We start from the raw sequence: 14,375 nt of genomic DNA, 5'->3' as shown, positions 1-14,375 counted from the left end.
TCTCATATCTTGAATTTGCATCAGCAAGTCCTGCCTTAATCCAACCCAGTGATGTTGGGACATACTGCTCTTAACTAAGTCATCAGATTTAATAGTTATCAAGTTAAGTGGCTGTAAAATGTCAAGATGTTTCTATGATAAAATATAATAGATGCTGGAACTGGTCCTAGATATTAAAACAGACTATTTCTGAAGTAAATATAATACCAGGATGGAGCAGTGTCATGAAAATTGATTTCTGGATTACACTGGAGAAAACCTGAGTGAAAGTCTAAAGTTTACTTAAACCTAATATATACTGATATTTAATTAGGAAGATTATATATATGTGCTACTTACTGATTAAGGCTAAATATACAAACCAAGTTTGAGTTAGCCTGTGTGTGTGTGTGTGTGTGTGTATATGCTTAAGTGGGTTATAAGGATGCTCACTCAGATTTCTAACAGCTTAACAAGTAAGTGTCAAAGTTGGTTAACTAAGCTTAAATTGATTGTTATGGGCAGAACCCACCAATACTAAGGCTTTTTACAGAATGAAGTATTAGGTTAGAAGAACAAGCTGTGAAGGCCCAAAATGTACCCTGCCCAGTTCTCTTTATATTGGAAGATTTTTGACCAACTTTATGTCTACATTTTTAAGACACCTTTGTGACTTTTACCTTAGAATTCCAGCAGGTGGGCAATTTGAATTGTGCACGTCCTGTGCTAAAATACTGTAATGTGCTTAACAGGCAGGAGAAACTTTAATGATTTAGTGTATAGTTTTAAAGAGATTATACATGTTAAAAAGAGTAGAATAGTTTAAAATAATTCTTGATAAGGCTTGCATAATTCATTGTTCTAAATAATGATATTTTATCTCTTTCCAAACTGATTATTTCTGCTTTTCAAACAGTAAAGTATACACATTGAGTTACAAATCCCAAGTTGAGAGAAGGAAAAATACAACCATTTTCTTAGAGCGTTTTAGTATATGCTGCTGCATATTACTTGACATTAAAAAGATAAATTCTTCTTTGTGTTCTGCTTGAAACCCTGCTTTTTTTTTTTTTCCTCTCTCCGCAGAAGTTTTCGGTTAAAACAGTATCCCAGTGTTCAGATGCATGCTAACTCAAAGCTACGGAAGACGCTCAGTTTGGCAATTTCATACTCACAAATATTTGTCCCTTAATTTCTGATGATGAGAATGTTCCCAACTAAGACAGTTTGTATTCTCATTCCAAATTATATTGAGTGAACATACAGGCGACTTCTACTCATCTTAAATGTTATAGGGCTTATTTTGCTGTATACCAAGGCTTCTACCTTGGAATTTAGATTGCAGATAGAAAGTAAAGTATTTGATCCAACAGCAGAACATAGCTTCTCGTTATCTCCAAATGAACAATGAAGCTTTATTAAGCCACTAATCAAAGTCTTGGAGACCTGATATTAATACCTCTCCTTTTAGAAGGTAGGCATCTCTATATCAGGTAGAAGACTGATGAACCTATGTTGTTGACAACTTTGGGAGGAGGTTTTTAAAGCGTGATGTTAACTAGATCCAAAGAGTAACTTAGACTTGTGCCTTAGTAGGATGCGGAAAGCATTAATTCTGTTTTAGCTAGTAGTTGTATGGTGTTTTTAGTAACAGCTCTCAAATTAAGTTTAGCTTTTATAAAAGCAAGTTCCCTTTGGTTGCCTCTTTCTTTGTAACAGAGGCAGAACTCCTAGCTGTCTGCCATCACCAGTCTGCACCTGCTTCTCATGCTTAGGGAGGTTTTTATTTATTTATCTATTTATTTATTTTTTATGGTTGGTGCAAATATTTGAGTCAAGCAGCAGAAAGCTAAAACATGACTGGAACAGCAGAAAGTTGGGGTTTGCTCCTTCCTGACTCCCAGTGCTCAGTCTGCAGAACAAACCGGGGGGAGTGGGCAGATTCAGAACAGGGACGTGTGCAACCATGTCAGCGTATTGGAAGATGCTCCAAGGTTGGAGGAGGAAGCAGCTACCCAGCTAGCTGCTGTGACCATGGGCTGAGCCAGGCGGAAAGGCAGCTGGCCCTGCTGCACCACCATGGGGAGGTTGAGACCAGCTCCCTGTCTTTCATCTGTTCTCCCTGACAAGTTAGTCTTTGGTCTTCAGGTCTGACACCTCCACAAACGTAAACGTTGCTGTTGTCCTGTAGATGCTTGTCCTGTTGCTTGGTTGTTCAAGCTGCTGAGCAGCCATTAGGTATCAATTTTGGTCTCTGCTGACATTGCTTTTTGAACCAGCTAGAAAGTGAATGAATCCAATTGTGAGGCACCATGTGTTTGTATAAACAAACAGTTTATTATTTAGGTGCAGAAAGGAAACCATCTTGCTCTGTAAAACTTACTGGCTGTTCTACAGGGTAGTTTGGTGTGGCTGGTATCTCCTGTTATGCTGCTGGCAGTTCCTCAGAGATAGTGACACAGATGTTGGATTTTGCCAGGGGATGTGACGCCTAGAACTCTTTGCATTGCCCCTTCCTAGGGGCTGTCAATGAAACTACCTGCCTGCCTTTGCATGATGGATAGTGGGGCTTTGTTTATTTATTTATTAAGAATTTTTAGGAACAATAGTAAAATGGTAGGGAAGAGGGAGAAAAAGTTTGCATCTGTCACTCTACCTTCTTTCCTTTGCACTATATGAATGAAAGCCTGGATATAGTTTATATTTCTTTTAAATAACACAGGGATAAAGGGTTTTTTTTCCAATTGGAATGTTTATTTTCTGAAAAAAATGTTTACTAAAAGATTTGTTGATCCTTAATTGGAACAATGAGGGTGTGGAATAGCTGAAAACACGTCTTCTAAGAGCTCAGTTATGCAGAGGCTCAAGCGTCTTTCAGAGTCAGTATGCGACACACAGTTAGCGCTCGGCGTTGTGCATAATTCCCCTCCGTTCCCAACAGCTGCAGCAGAATGCGAGTTACTGCCTGGAGGGCGCCTGAGCGCTCGTGCTGCTGTTCATGTTCTGTCCTTCCAAGTAGTCTCAGAAGTTGGTTGGGCAGTGGAAAGTAAAAGTATACATGCCTTTTTCTCCTCACTTTCATTTCTTTTTACATTTATAGTCATTATTATCATGATCTCTTCTGATTTGGGTTGGATTCTTCATTGTTATCTGAAAGGCTCTTCGCAGACGTGTAGAAGTGAGACTGGCACTTTTGCTGCTTCATCGTGTCTGTGAAGCTCGGGGCTCTTTGAGAAACCTGATGGGACATCTGCTAGCCAGGGGGCAGCAAATATTTCTTCTTCCATCTCTGTGTCATTTGTAGCAGGCAAAACTGTCATTGCTGCTCTTCCCATTCCTCTGAAGGCCAGTTTTATCAGTACACTGTTTTTGAAAGGAAACACCTTACTTGGAGGCAGACAGAAGCTAGCAAAAGCAGCCTTGGACCCGACTCCCCAGTTATTCGCAGACAAACTGATCTGTTCCTGTGGGCCGAGAAGAAGGGGAGGTGGCAGAAGGAGAAAAGAGAATGTGGGGGAAAAGGGTGTAAGGATGAAGCAGAAAAAGAGGGAAAGAAGAGAGTTGGACATGGAGGTATGCAAGAACACGAAGGACGCAGCAAGGAAAAATGGCAGCAATGGATTAGGATGGGCTGTTTGAGCAACTCGGAACAGCTGGAGCTGCTGAGGGCAGGGACTTTGGCATAAAGCCTAGGAGCAACTCAATTCTGAAAAAGCAGCTGGCAATTTAATGTAGTCTGGTAAATAGCATACATTTCTCCATCTTAAAGGGGTCGGCCAGCACACTAGGGGCTAGGAAAAGGCACATGTGACTATAGAAAGAAGGAATAGTGCAAGCAAAGTAATAGTCTAATTTGGGGGAGAACGTGTGGGAGAGGACTATATTCTGTGGCATATTCATTTCGTGTGTATGGTTTCACAATCTCATGTGAATCCCTTGGGATGCAGCAACCCTCTTAAAGCTTCAGTTCATAGAATGACTTCGTATCAAAGTATATCAAGATATTTCTTCTAATTAATTAATATCAGAGCCAGCTTAAATACAGCTAGGCTTATGTGGATCTCATTATCAAGTGTAAACTGGTGAATGACTATCCTCAAGTTAGGATGGTTTTAACCATGGTTTTAACTACATTAGTGTCTGTGGGACTTTATTAACAGAACTAAGTTTGCTTACATGTCTACCCCAGCTATCTGTGGAAAACTACTGGCTACGTTAGAGTCTGTGTCAGTCCAGCTTCCAAAGCTAAAATAGCCCAGACACAGTCACACCTTATCATAGCGATGGATGTTCTCCTTGGGGGTCTGTGAGCTCTGTGACCTCTGGAAGTTGTGCAGAAAGTCACAGAGGAGGGAAAGAAGCAGAATTAGTCAGAGGCAGGAAGGCCAGGCCGTGCAGGACAGGACAACGGAGCGGGGACCACAAGACTGATATTGGGAATGTGGTGGTCAGTCCCTGAGCATTTTAGATCTTCTTATGCACAGCTGTGGTATTACTGTGATAACCATGTATTGCCCAGCTCTACCCTGCCTGTTCAGAACCTGCATCTCTGCAACAGCCTCAGTAGAAATCCCTCCTTCAGACTGCGTTCAATGCTCGCAGCTGAAATGTGAGATTGCCTGTTGGTGCACGTGCCATTTTAAGTCTGCAGTGGTGTTATGTTACGAAAAAAAGGGTCTGTCCTTGTTGAAGTTCTCTGGTTTTGTGTGATTACAAACTTCTAGGGCTCCTGACCCAAAAGACAACTGTTTTGATATGCAGTTGTTTATACTGGGCAGTCTAAAACTAGTTTAATTACTATGAAGAAAAATGTTCCAAGTGAGATTCAAGAGACTAGAGGGAAGGCCAGAGTACGAGTCCCTGCTAGGCAGGATACCTGGCTACGGAAGACTTGGCAGGAGTGCCTGCTCTTTCACCTCTGTTGGCTGTGTCTTTTATTCTTGCTGCCCAGCAAATCCAGGCATGAATTTGGGTAGATGACTTTAAATCTGTACTAGCAGACCAGCATATGCAGTATGTCTGGAGGATCTGGCCAGTACAAAGGTGCCTATTAAATTGTATTTTTTTATAGTCTGACCACCATTGTAGATCTGCACTGTTTTTCTTCTACGTGGCATTTGTGCTGTAAGAGCCAAATTTCCAGTTCAGTCCCCTCATGCTCTGTTAATTACAGAATTGCTAAGTGTCTGGAACAGCTCTTGTTAATCTCAGTTCTGTGGAATACCATTGACTGTGGTCTAAGAAAGGGGGGGGGAGGGCTAGAATGGGAGATAGTTTTTGTTCCCATCTTTCCAAGCACTCTTTTCCACGTATCAGGATACAGAGAAAAATACTGCAGAAGTCCAAATGCCAGTGCTTAAATTTAGTGCCAGTGGCTGGCTTTGAGGTCTTGGCCATAGAACATTACAATATTTTAAAAGGCAAACCATGAATAAGTTCACTGAGGCTGGCTGGGACCCTGAGACTGGATGCCCTGATAATTCTTAAAGGGTTGTTTCATCCTTTTTTAACTCTTTAATTCCAGATTCAGGATAAGTTCCTGCAATGAGCACTTAAAAAGTTTTGTCTCCAGGTGGCAGCCATATTTGACGTACTTCCATTCATAACTGAATGGTAAAAAATGCAAAAGGGATAAGCTCAGTATGCTTGAACAGGCAATACCATTGCTTGCAGCTCATTGAATGTTTCAGGGTTTTTTTTTTCCTATTGGAAGTATTCTTCAAAGCAAACACTAGATGGCAGTACAATACAAAACGGTTCGCCAAGGCAAGCTGCAGACAATAATACCCTTGGCTGGTTGCAGAGAAAATGTGTGAACTGATAGGAAAACTAAAATCGTCACGTTTATTCCACATTAAAAGCTTTGACTCTTTGTCCCAAGATTCTTCTCCACCCCTTCCTCTGCCTTGCTTTGCCAGTGTTCCCCATAGCTTTTCACTGTCCATCTTGAATGTATTTCTTGCACTTCTGGCAAGTTGCTGGCTTGGCAGGTTTGGAACATGAAGCTTTGTGAATGGTTACCATTGCTGCAACTGATTACCCTCAGCATCGCATGATACATGCTAAATAGAACCACATGTTCACAGAAACGTCTATGTGTTTTTGATCCCTCTGGTAACTCAGCTTGGTTCTTGAGTGCTTGTCAGCATGCCACATAACCAACCTCCTTGGGCTCACTCTGGAACTGCCATGACCCTGCCTGCTAATTTTAATGCCTAGTAGGAATGGGCAGGCAAGAGCTGCGTCACCAGCTGTACACTCGGTCAGTAGGCTTGATGCAGGTGCTTTCAACCAGCAAGAGCTCAGCCTGCATCTCCCATTTGCATGTGCTTAAACAAGAGTTTGAGAGCACTGTTTCAAAAAAGCATGGCCAAGAACTCATCACGGGTAAGTACAGCAGACTGTGGGCCTTGTTTTGGGGGAGGAGGTCACAAATAAAGGAACGCTTCTACATGTTCTTAACTCGCCACTTAACAGTGTTATCAGTGGGTCTTTGTGAAACGTAAGAGGTTAAGTAAGAGCTGCAGCGGCTCCTGTAGCTGAGGTTGAGTCCCATTGTATAGAGAGGAACAAAGCTAAAACTATTGAAATACATCATAAATCTCATTACCTAAAGGGTAATGTGGCCACACATGCATGGCAGATAGAAGAAAATTAAATGTGGAACTTCATAGACGCTAGCGTGCTCTGGCTCTCTTCCATGTCATGCCATCACTGCTTGGGTTCTCGCACTATTTTAGGAGTGAAAGAACCAGGAATTTGCTCCTGCTTTGCAACTGATCAGGAAAAAATTTAGAGCTGATGGGAGAACATACATTGGGCTCCCTGCCATTCCTGAGCTACTTCATTCTTGCTCTTTCTGTTTAGCTTGCTTGAACATGAATTTTGGGGGAGGACATAGCTGTCAGCTCAGGGCTGTCCTGTGCACTGAATCATTTAAAGATAGGATAGCTTTGCTTGCATAATGTCATTCATGCTTTGTTTTTGGCTTTGTCTCCTGCTCACTGTTCCTTCAATGGCAATTTCTTTAGTTACTGATCTTTTCTCCCTTCTCTCAATGACTGCAGGAAAATCCGGTGTCTGGTCACGACAAGATCTACTGGTCTGAAAAGTATCAAGAAAGATGGGTCTGGCTGATTGCTCCCTTCTGTACTGGACCTGAATTCGTAGTGTGCCTTTTCCGTTACTATCACTCTTCACCTTAGAGAAAGAACTTGACAGATGGTAAAAACAACCTCCCCAGTGCCAAACAGCCTGGCTCTGTGATAAGACTGAGTGAAAGCCTAGACTTGGGTGGGGAGTGTTAAGGTTGGAAGACAAGAAGAAGAGGGAATAACTTTGGTTTTGAAAACCAGTAAGATGTGGATGTCCATGGAGATGTAGACAAACACTTTTCAAAGGAATCTGATACAGAGAGAGGACCAAAATGTAGTGGTTTGCACTAATTCTGCCACCTTTTCCATTTTTTAATGGTTCAGTTTTCAGAAGTGGAGAAACAGGCGTCTGTTTTGCATAAAAGATCTACACAGAGGACACGCTTTGCTCATTTGTGGCCACTGTTGGGGGGGGTGGGAATTCACAGACAGGTTACAAGACTCAGTGATTTTAGTAGTAATAGGAAGAAAAAAAAGTTGAGCAAATTGAGGTCTAGGGCACAGAGTTCCAAGCACTGAAATTAAAGGCCTGCTTTTAGTGGTTTATGAACTATTGCTGCCTAGTGCTAATGCAGAAAATACAGTAATTATTTCCAGTGGCATACCTGCTAAAACTGGTGCCATTTTTCAAAAGGTGATGGACCTACAAGATCGAAAGCAGTAAGTATTTCTGTTTTATTACTTAACAATTAAAGGCTAATAGGTCTCCAGGAAAGATTTTCTTTCTCTCAGAGATTTAAACAGACTCCATCAGGAACGCCACTGTTGGGTTCATCTTTAATCATATTTTTTTCCCTCATGACCAAAGTCATGTGATAGAGTAGTTGGTGTATTTAATCCTCACACACTAATTTCTAGTTAAGACCATGCTAGATTTCTTAAAGCCTGTCTTTCCTCCTTACACTGACATCTATCAAAATTGAAGCATCAAGAAAAAAGATGGCCTAAACATCTCTTCTCTATTAAATATAACCAAAATGTATACAAGAGGTAAAAGTTAAATTTACTAAAGATCTAGAAAATCAGTCCTTTGGCTAATAAGCCACTTGCAGATTCTAGCTTTCAAGAAAGTTTGGGCTTTATGCAAGATACTAATTACAAAAAAATATTTTGGAAGAAATCAGATAAGACAAATAAGACAATTATGCTGCTATGGCTTTAGTCCAGCCAACAAATTCTGTAGGACGGTTGACCATCTGACTTCTTGAAGACAGGAGATGCAAATTGACTCTGCTTTAATAAATCAGGTTCACTTACCTGCTTTCTCAGGGATAGATGCTGCAAGAGATCTTCTACGAGACGGAGAACTGCCACATCGTTGCAAGACAGGAGCTATATGTAGAGCTGTCTGTCCCCATCAGCATACTGCTGCGTGACTTCAGCTAAGGAGTCCGCTTAGGAGCTGGGCAGACCTATTACTGTCACTGTTTTAAGATGTGGCTACAAGGGCACCTTTGAGGACTAAGGGAGGAAGTTGTGGGTGATCCTCGACAGTCTTGCATTCAGTGAGATGCTGATAACACATGGACTAGCTTTGTGAGAAGAGCAACTGCTGATGGCTGGTTTGAAACTTCCATAAGAGATGATTCAAGAATGTTATTGTATGAAGACTTTTCAGTAGCTTTAAGAAGGCTCAAAGACAATCTATTTTTAAAGGAAATATGTTTGTATTCTGGATGTTTTAGTAATAGTTTCCATAAATATTGTGCTAACCATTCTGGTGTTTTTTTTCCAGAGTAAAGAAGTACTACTAGGTATTTGGGCTCCAACTGATTTGCAGGGTCACCCGTAAGTCACGGTAATACTTATCATGCATTTGATTTGATGTGTTTAGATTTAAAGTAACATAAGAAAAAGATATGAGACTGCCTTTATGAAAATTCAAAATAAGTCAGTGTTTATTTCGGAACCTGGACTAGCAGTGACCAGGATGACAAAAATCAAGCCCCATAATTCTCTCTTCATATTCAAAAGCTAAATCCTACTGTCTGCCAGACCATTGCAGCATACTGTGAAAGTCAACACTTCTACCCTCTTTCATGCCAATGTGGAAGAAAATTTCTAACCTAGAAAATTTTCTGGAAAACAGTGTTTTCTTCTATGTTAGACAGAGATTCCAGTTTTAGCACCTCTCTAATCAAAGCTACAGACCAGCAGAATCTGAATTTGGTTGACTTTAGGTTACTGAAAACTTGTAACTTTGGAGAAAAATCTATAAAAAGCCTTTAGTTTATTTAAATAGCTAAGTAATAATCTCTGAAAAGACATAATCTAAGTCCCATTCAAAGCTAAGAGCATTTAGGTACCACTGTCCTTTTCCTTTTGAATAATGGAGTTCATGTTCCTGAGAAACTTTGCTTTTGAAAAATATCACCCTCAATTTATCTGCACCATGTCAGATGATTCAATTCATAAAGCAGGTGTTGTTATTGAGTTTTATGAAAGTCAATATTGTTTGGAAATGTTTAATCAAAATGGTGACAAGCTTTAACCCCTTGTTTACTATATATGTGATGCAAAATAAATCACAAACACAGGACTGAAAGGACCCTCTGAGTCACTGAGTTCATCCCTAATTCTGCAGATGAATATACATGTCTGACAAGTCTACAACTTTCAGTCATCTAAAAATATAAATAGAAAACCACAGTAAACAGAAGCAAATACATGTAGAGGTTTCTGTAACACTACTGTGTTCTGTCTTAAGTTTACCTTTGGTATTATGGTTGTGGCTAGTAAACGGAGACGCAGTCACGAAGAAACCGAGAGAATCTGCAGGCTGCCACGCATGCTGGCTTGTAGCTGAAGAGGTCGATAGGACCTCCTTGTTCTCACCATCTTCTCCTAGTATGGATCGTCCCAGATCAAGTGTAGCTTCTCTGACCAGAATATTAGGAGTCCACCTATGATCAAGGATACTATCCTTGTTTAGAGCAGAGACACAGAAGAAAGAATAGAGGCAAAACAAGTGGATTCACCACCCCTGAAGTTCATTGTTGCTTGTAAAGTAAGGGCAACAGGATTATTATTTTCCCCAACCCAGGGTTTAAAAGATGAAGAATGGCTTTGTTGCCATCCTTGGGGACGCCAAGAACAATTTTTGTTGAGAAGATCAGGCTCTGGAAAGAGAACCTGACACACTGCGATCACTCATTATCTGCCGTGTGAACCTACTTCTCCTCCTTTCAGAGGGTCCAGATAACAACTCTGATATATATTTCCTTAAGAAGATCTGAATCAATTTGTATGAAAAACTGTTAAGCTGTTGTATGAAGAATACCACTGAGATTAGAAAGTCCAGGATTTGAACTGCCTCAGTGTTAAGGAGAATTAACATTAATTCAGAATAGCTAGTAAATATTTAAGTTCAAGCCCTTTATGAAGTAGGGATAAAATATTTTCCTCTAGATACTGAGTATTCCACTCTGCTATAAAAATCTTCTGCCAAAAGCAGAAGCTGCATAAAAGCAGCCCCAAAACTGGTGTCCTATGTGGAGGACTGTTTTAGTTTTATCTCTAGTTTGTTATTTTTGTGTCTCTGTTCTGTCCTTGTTTTTTCACTGGATTCCTGGCTGCTGTGGTAACTACTGTTAGTGAATATGGAATAAACTTGTTTTTGCCTAAGGTATCATTAAAAAAAAAAAAAAAAACTACTGAAAGCTTAAAAATATTTCCCCTTGAAAGCCACCTTTGATGAATCATTTTTTTCTTCTACTTTTTTATAAATTTAAAGTGGAAGCAACAGAATCAGGTTCAATGCAGCCATAAATTTCACATTTTTGTGGTAATTGCTGGTTTAATTTCATTGTGAGTGGGAAATAAAGCAGTACTTCTTTCTCTGCAATTGAAAGGGCTCAGTTTCAAATTCATGAAAAAGAGATGGCATAAATACTCAAAAGACATGTTACATTAATCTGAATGCATCTTCAAATGAAAAGTAGTCCCTTCAAAAAGAAAAAAAAAAAGCTCTGATCGAAATTCTCAGAGTTATAAATAAGGAGTCTATGCACAAAGGAACTTTGTATATTCAGTAGAGTGTCATATGATGGCAAAAGCACATGAGGGTCACCCTGAGGATTACATCATCCGGAAGAGAACACAACATGCGTCTCTTATATGAAAAGCATGTCAGACAAAACCATGTACTTCCAAAGCCTTAGCTTCTTGGTCTCCAGGGTCTCATTAAATGTATAGGAGGTTATTTTTACCCTCTTCAAATTTATCTTTCCTGGACATGCAATGGTAATCCTTATTTAACTACAAAGCCTAACATGAGGGAGAATTAAATTGTGTTGAGAAAGCTCTTCTTGTGAAAGAATTTTTAATGCATTATGACAGGCAACTTTTTTCATTTTGGAGGGAGAATGAACGAGTATTTGTGTGAACTCCACTAAGTGCTTACACTGTATTTATTGACCCTTTTCTCTTACCCTTGCATACATGTGCATTAGACATTAAGTGTTTGAAAATAATAGAAAATATCCCACAATAAAGGGCACATTCAATTGATATTGCCCAGTGCTTCAAAGCTTAAAGGAAGGAAGTATATTGTACTGGGTACAAAGTGCAATTTGCATTTGCTAATAAGATTTAATAAAACTAAAACCTTAAGGTGCTCAGCAAGTTCCAGTTCAATGCAGAAGATTGTCAGTCAGTTTCTGCTCTATTTGATGACTTCTTTGAAATTAAGTCTGAGAATAGTAGAAGTGACAAAAATGTTGACAAGCTGGACTTGTTCCTATTGCGACTTCCTTCATGAGAGACCAAAGGGGAAGCGGCTTGGGAGCATGAGATAGTCATGTTAGGAGGAAAGGGCTTAGCATAGCTGGATACGCATCTACAGCCTTCAACTCAATAATTAAGGCTGAGTCCTATGCTTTTATTCAGTGTCACATACCATGCCCAAGAGCACAGTCCTGGGTTTTGTCCCCCATGCTTTTAAATGATTGGATGCCTCTTAATTCAGGGGTGGAGGGGAACAGAATACAATATTCGGAGGAAGTGTCTCAGCAAATACCTTCCTGTTACAAAACCAATTCTGCAGCTATTATGCTTTTTGCTGGTAGTGTCAGCTTATCTTCTCAGTAGCTTTTAATCTTTAAACTACCCAGCAGAGTGCCAAGAAAAGATCACTTATTTCACTGCTGCTTATCTACTGAAACTGCTCTCTCATTCCATGTTACTTATCTTGAAGAAATGACTGATTCTTAGACATGAAGAAACTTATACTGGCATTTTGTTACAATCTTACCTGGCCAAAAACAATGGCCACAATCTAATGTTTGCTTAATTGTAAACTTTCTTCAGAATTACCCTTTGAATACAACAGATTCTGGTCAGAGATTCACATCAAATACTGCAAACGCCCAGTTCTTAAGAGCTGAGAACACCTAGAATGAAAAATGCAGAATGACTTGTGCCAGCCATTCCATATTGCCGCCGCAGCCGGCAAATTGGCTGAAAAAAAATCAATCCATTTAAAGAAGGCAGGTTGTTTGGTGCCCTGGTGCTAAATCAAATATGCTTAAATGCTTAAAATAAAAAATCCTTTGTCTTTGTTTTATACGCTATAGTATGGACCTTGCTTTCTTGAGAGCAAAGGACGTGGATAATTCCCAGCACTTTTTAAGTCTGCTTCTGCTGCTGAACATAAGTTGTATCTGATAACCATGTAACAATAGTTGGTAAGCTCAGGTCTGCTCTTGTGGAACGACCTAAGATAGAATTTGCCTCACTCTCCTAAATGCCAGCACTAATTTCAGGGAGCTGCGACCATTTTGGAAAGCAGTAAATGCGGGGAGCCTAATCTCTGAAACGGCTTGTTGTACGTAAAATTCATATACACATACCAAGGCTTTGAGCTAGGATTTTTAAAGTAACATCAAGAAATCCAGGCCGGTTCATTACTGATAAATCTGCTTCAGAGTTTCTTATTCTAGATTAACTGGACTCTATTGATGGAGTTATTCTAGAACAGCTATTCCATTTTTAATTCTGGAATAATTAGTCCAAGCAAATCCGTTCTTTGAATTTCATTATAAAACTTCTTCCACTCCACCACAATGTTACAGTTACTCCAAAGTGTATCTTCATTATGGGGCCTACATCACAGCTGCCCATAAATCAGGTGAAGGATAAGTAATGATGGATTACTGGGTAATAAAACTAGAACCCAACATAGTTGTTTTCTGAACTTTGTATTTTTTCCTAAATGTAAATGTCTTTGTGAAGACAGTTTTACTTGGTTTTATTCTTTGGGAGATAGATTGCTTGATATGTGCTTTTAAGCTTAATACAGTTGTTTTGCTCACTTTTATGCACTCTCCTTGCAAGGAGGTGCTGAAGGTCTTAACTCGCAGAAACTTATCCTTTAACCACGTACCTCGTCTGAAAAGACAGGGTTTTATCATGGCGGTAGCAGACGCGCTGAAGAAAGGCCGCTCTTTCTGCGTGGGAATGAGTGCTTTAACAGCGCAGAATCAATGTCCCGGCACGTGAGGGACAGCATCACCTTTGGGCTCGGTCGCGGTAGCTCCTGATGAACCGTCCATGCAAGGTGAAGCCTGTGAGCAAGGTAAAGCACACGTTAACGGGTTACGTGGAGCGTCCCGTTCCGACTTTTCAAGAGGCCCTGGAAGACTATAGTTTGGGGGGGTTTCTGGGTGCAGGAAGGGACAGTTTTGGCGGTGGGGGCTCGTATTCGCAGCGTTGTCACGCGGGTGGGCGAAGGGAGGGATGGCGGGCTCGGCCTCGCCGCGTGTCCTCCCACCACACTCGGCGGCTGCGCGAAAACTCGCGGCGCCCAAGGCCGCAGCCGGCGGGGCAGCCCGTCACCCTCGACGCTTCGTCTCCACGGCTTTGGCGTGTGCGACGCGAGTGCCAGGGGAGCTCCCGGCGCCGTTTCGGGGCGCCGTGGCGCGAGGCGGCCTGCGCTCCCCCGGGATGCCCCGCCGGCCTACGGCCGGGCCCGGGGGCCTCTCCTCCCCGGGGGGACGGGGTTCGGGGCGCGACGTGGCAGCTGTGCGTGTGCGGCAGGGTGTCGGCCGGGGGCTCCCGAGGCGAGGCGAGGTGGCGGGGGGAGGCCGCCCCCCTCCGCCGCCCCCGGCCCCGGCCCCTCGGGCGGGGGGGGGAGGAAGCCGAGGGGGGTCTCGAGCTCCCGCCGCCGCGGCCTGCGGCCCCCGCCCCCCGGCCGCGGTGAGGGGCCAGGCCGGGCCGGGGCTGCCTCCCTCCCTGCCTCCCGCC

The 14,375-nt window shown here is 41.7% G+C and overlaps 1 long non-coding RNA gene across 1 annotated transcript; it reads right to left on the bottom strand.

Annotated features, from left to right (window-relative positions):
- Positions 1-2,756: 2,756 nt before the first annotated feature.
- On the bottom strand, positions 2,757-13,739 carry LOC112971322. Its single transcript, XR_003255307.1, has 3 exons — positions 13,516-13,739; positions 9,846-10,036; positions 2,757-3,342 (listed from the first exon to the last, which is right to left on the bottom strand). It is a non-coding gene; the product is annotated as an uncharacterized LOC112971322 (long non-coding RNA).
- Positions 13,740-14,375: the final 636 nt, after the last annotated feature.

This window comes from Apteryx rowi, unplaced genomic scaffold (assembly GCF_003343035.1).
Source record: "Apteryx rowi isolate R43461 unplaced genomic scaffold, aptRow1 scaffold_111, whole genome shotgun sequence".
NCBI classification, from domain to species: Eukaryota; Metazoa; Chordata; class Aves; order Apterygiformes; family Apterygidae; genus Apteryx; species Apteryx rowi.
This window is presented reverse-complemented; position numbering and strand designations above follow the sequence as displayed.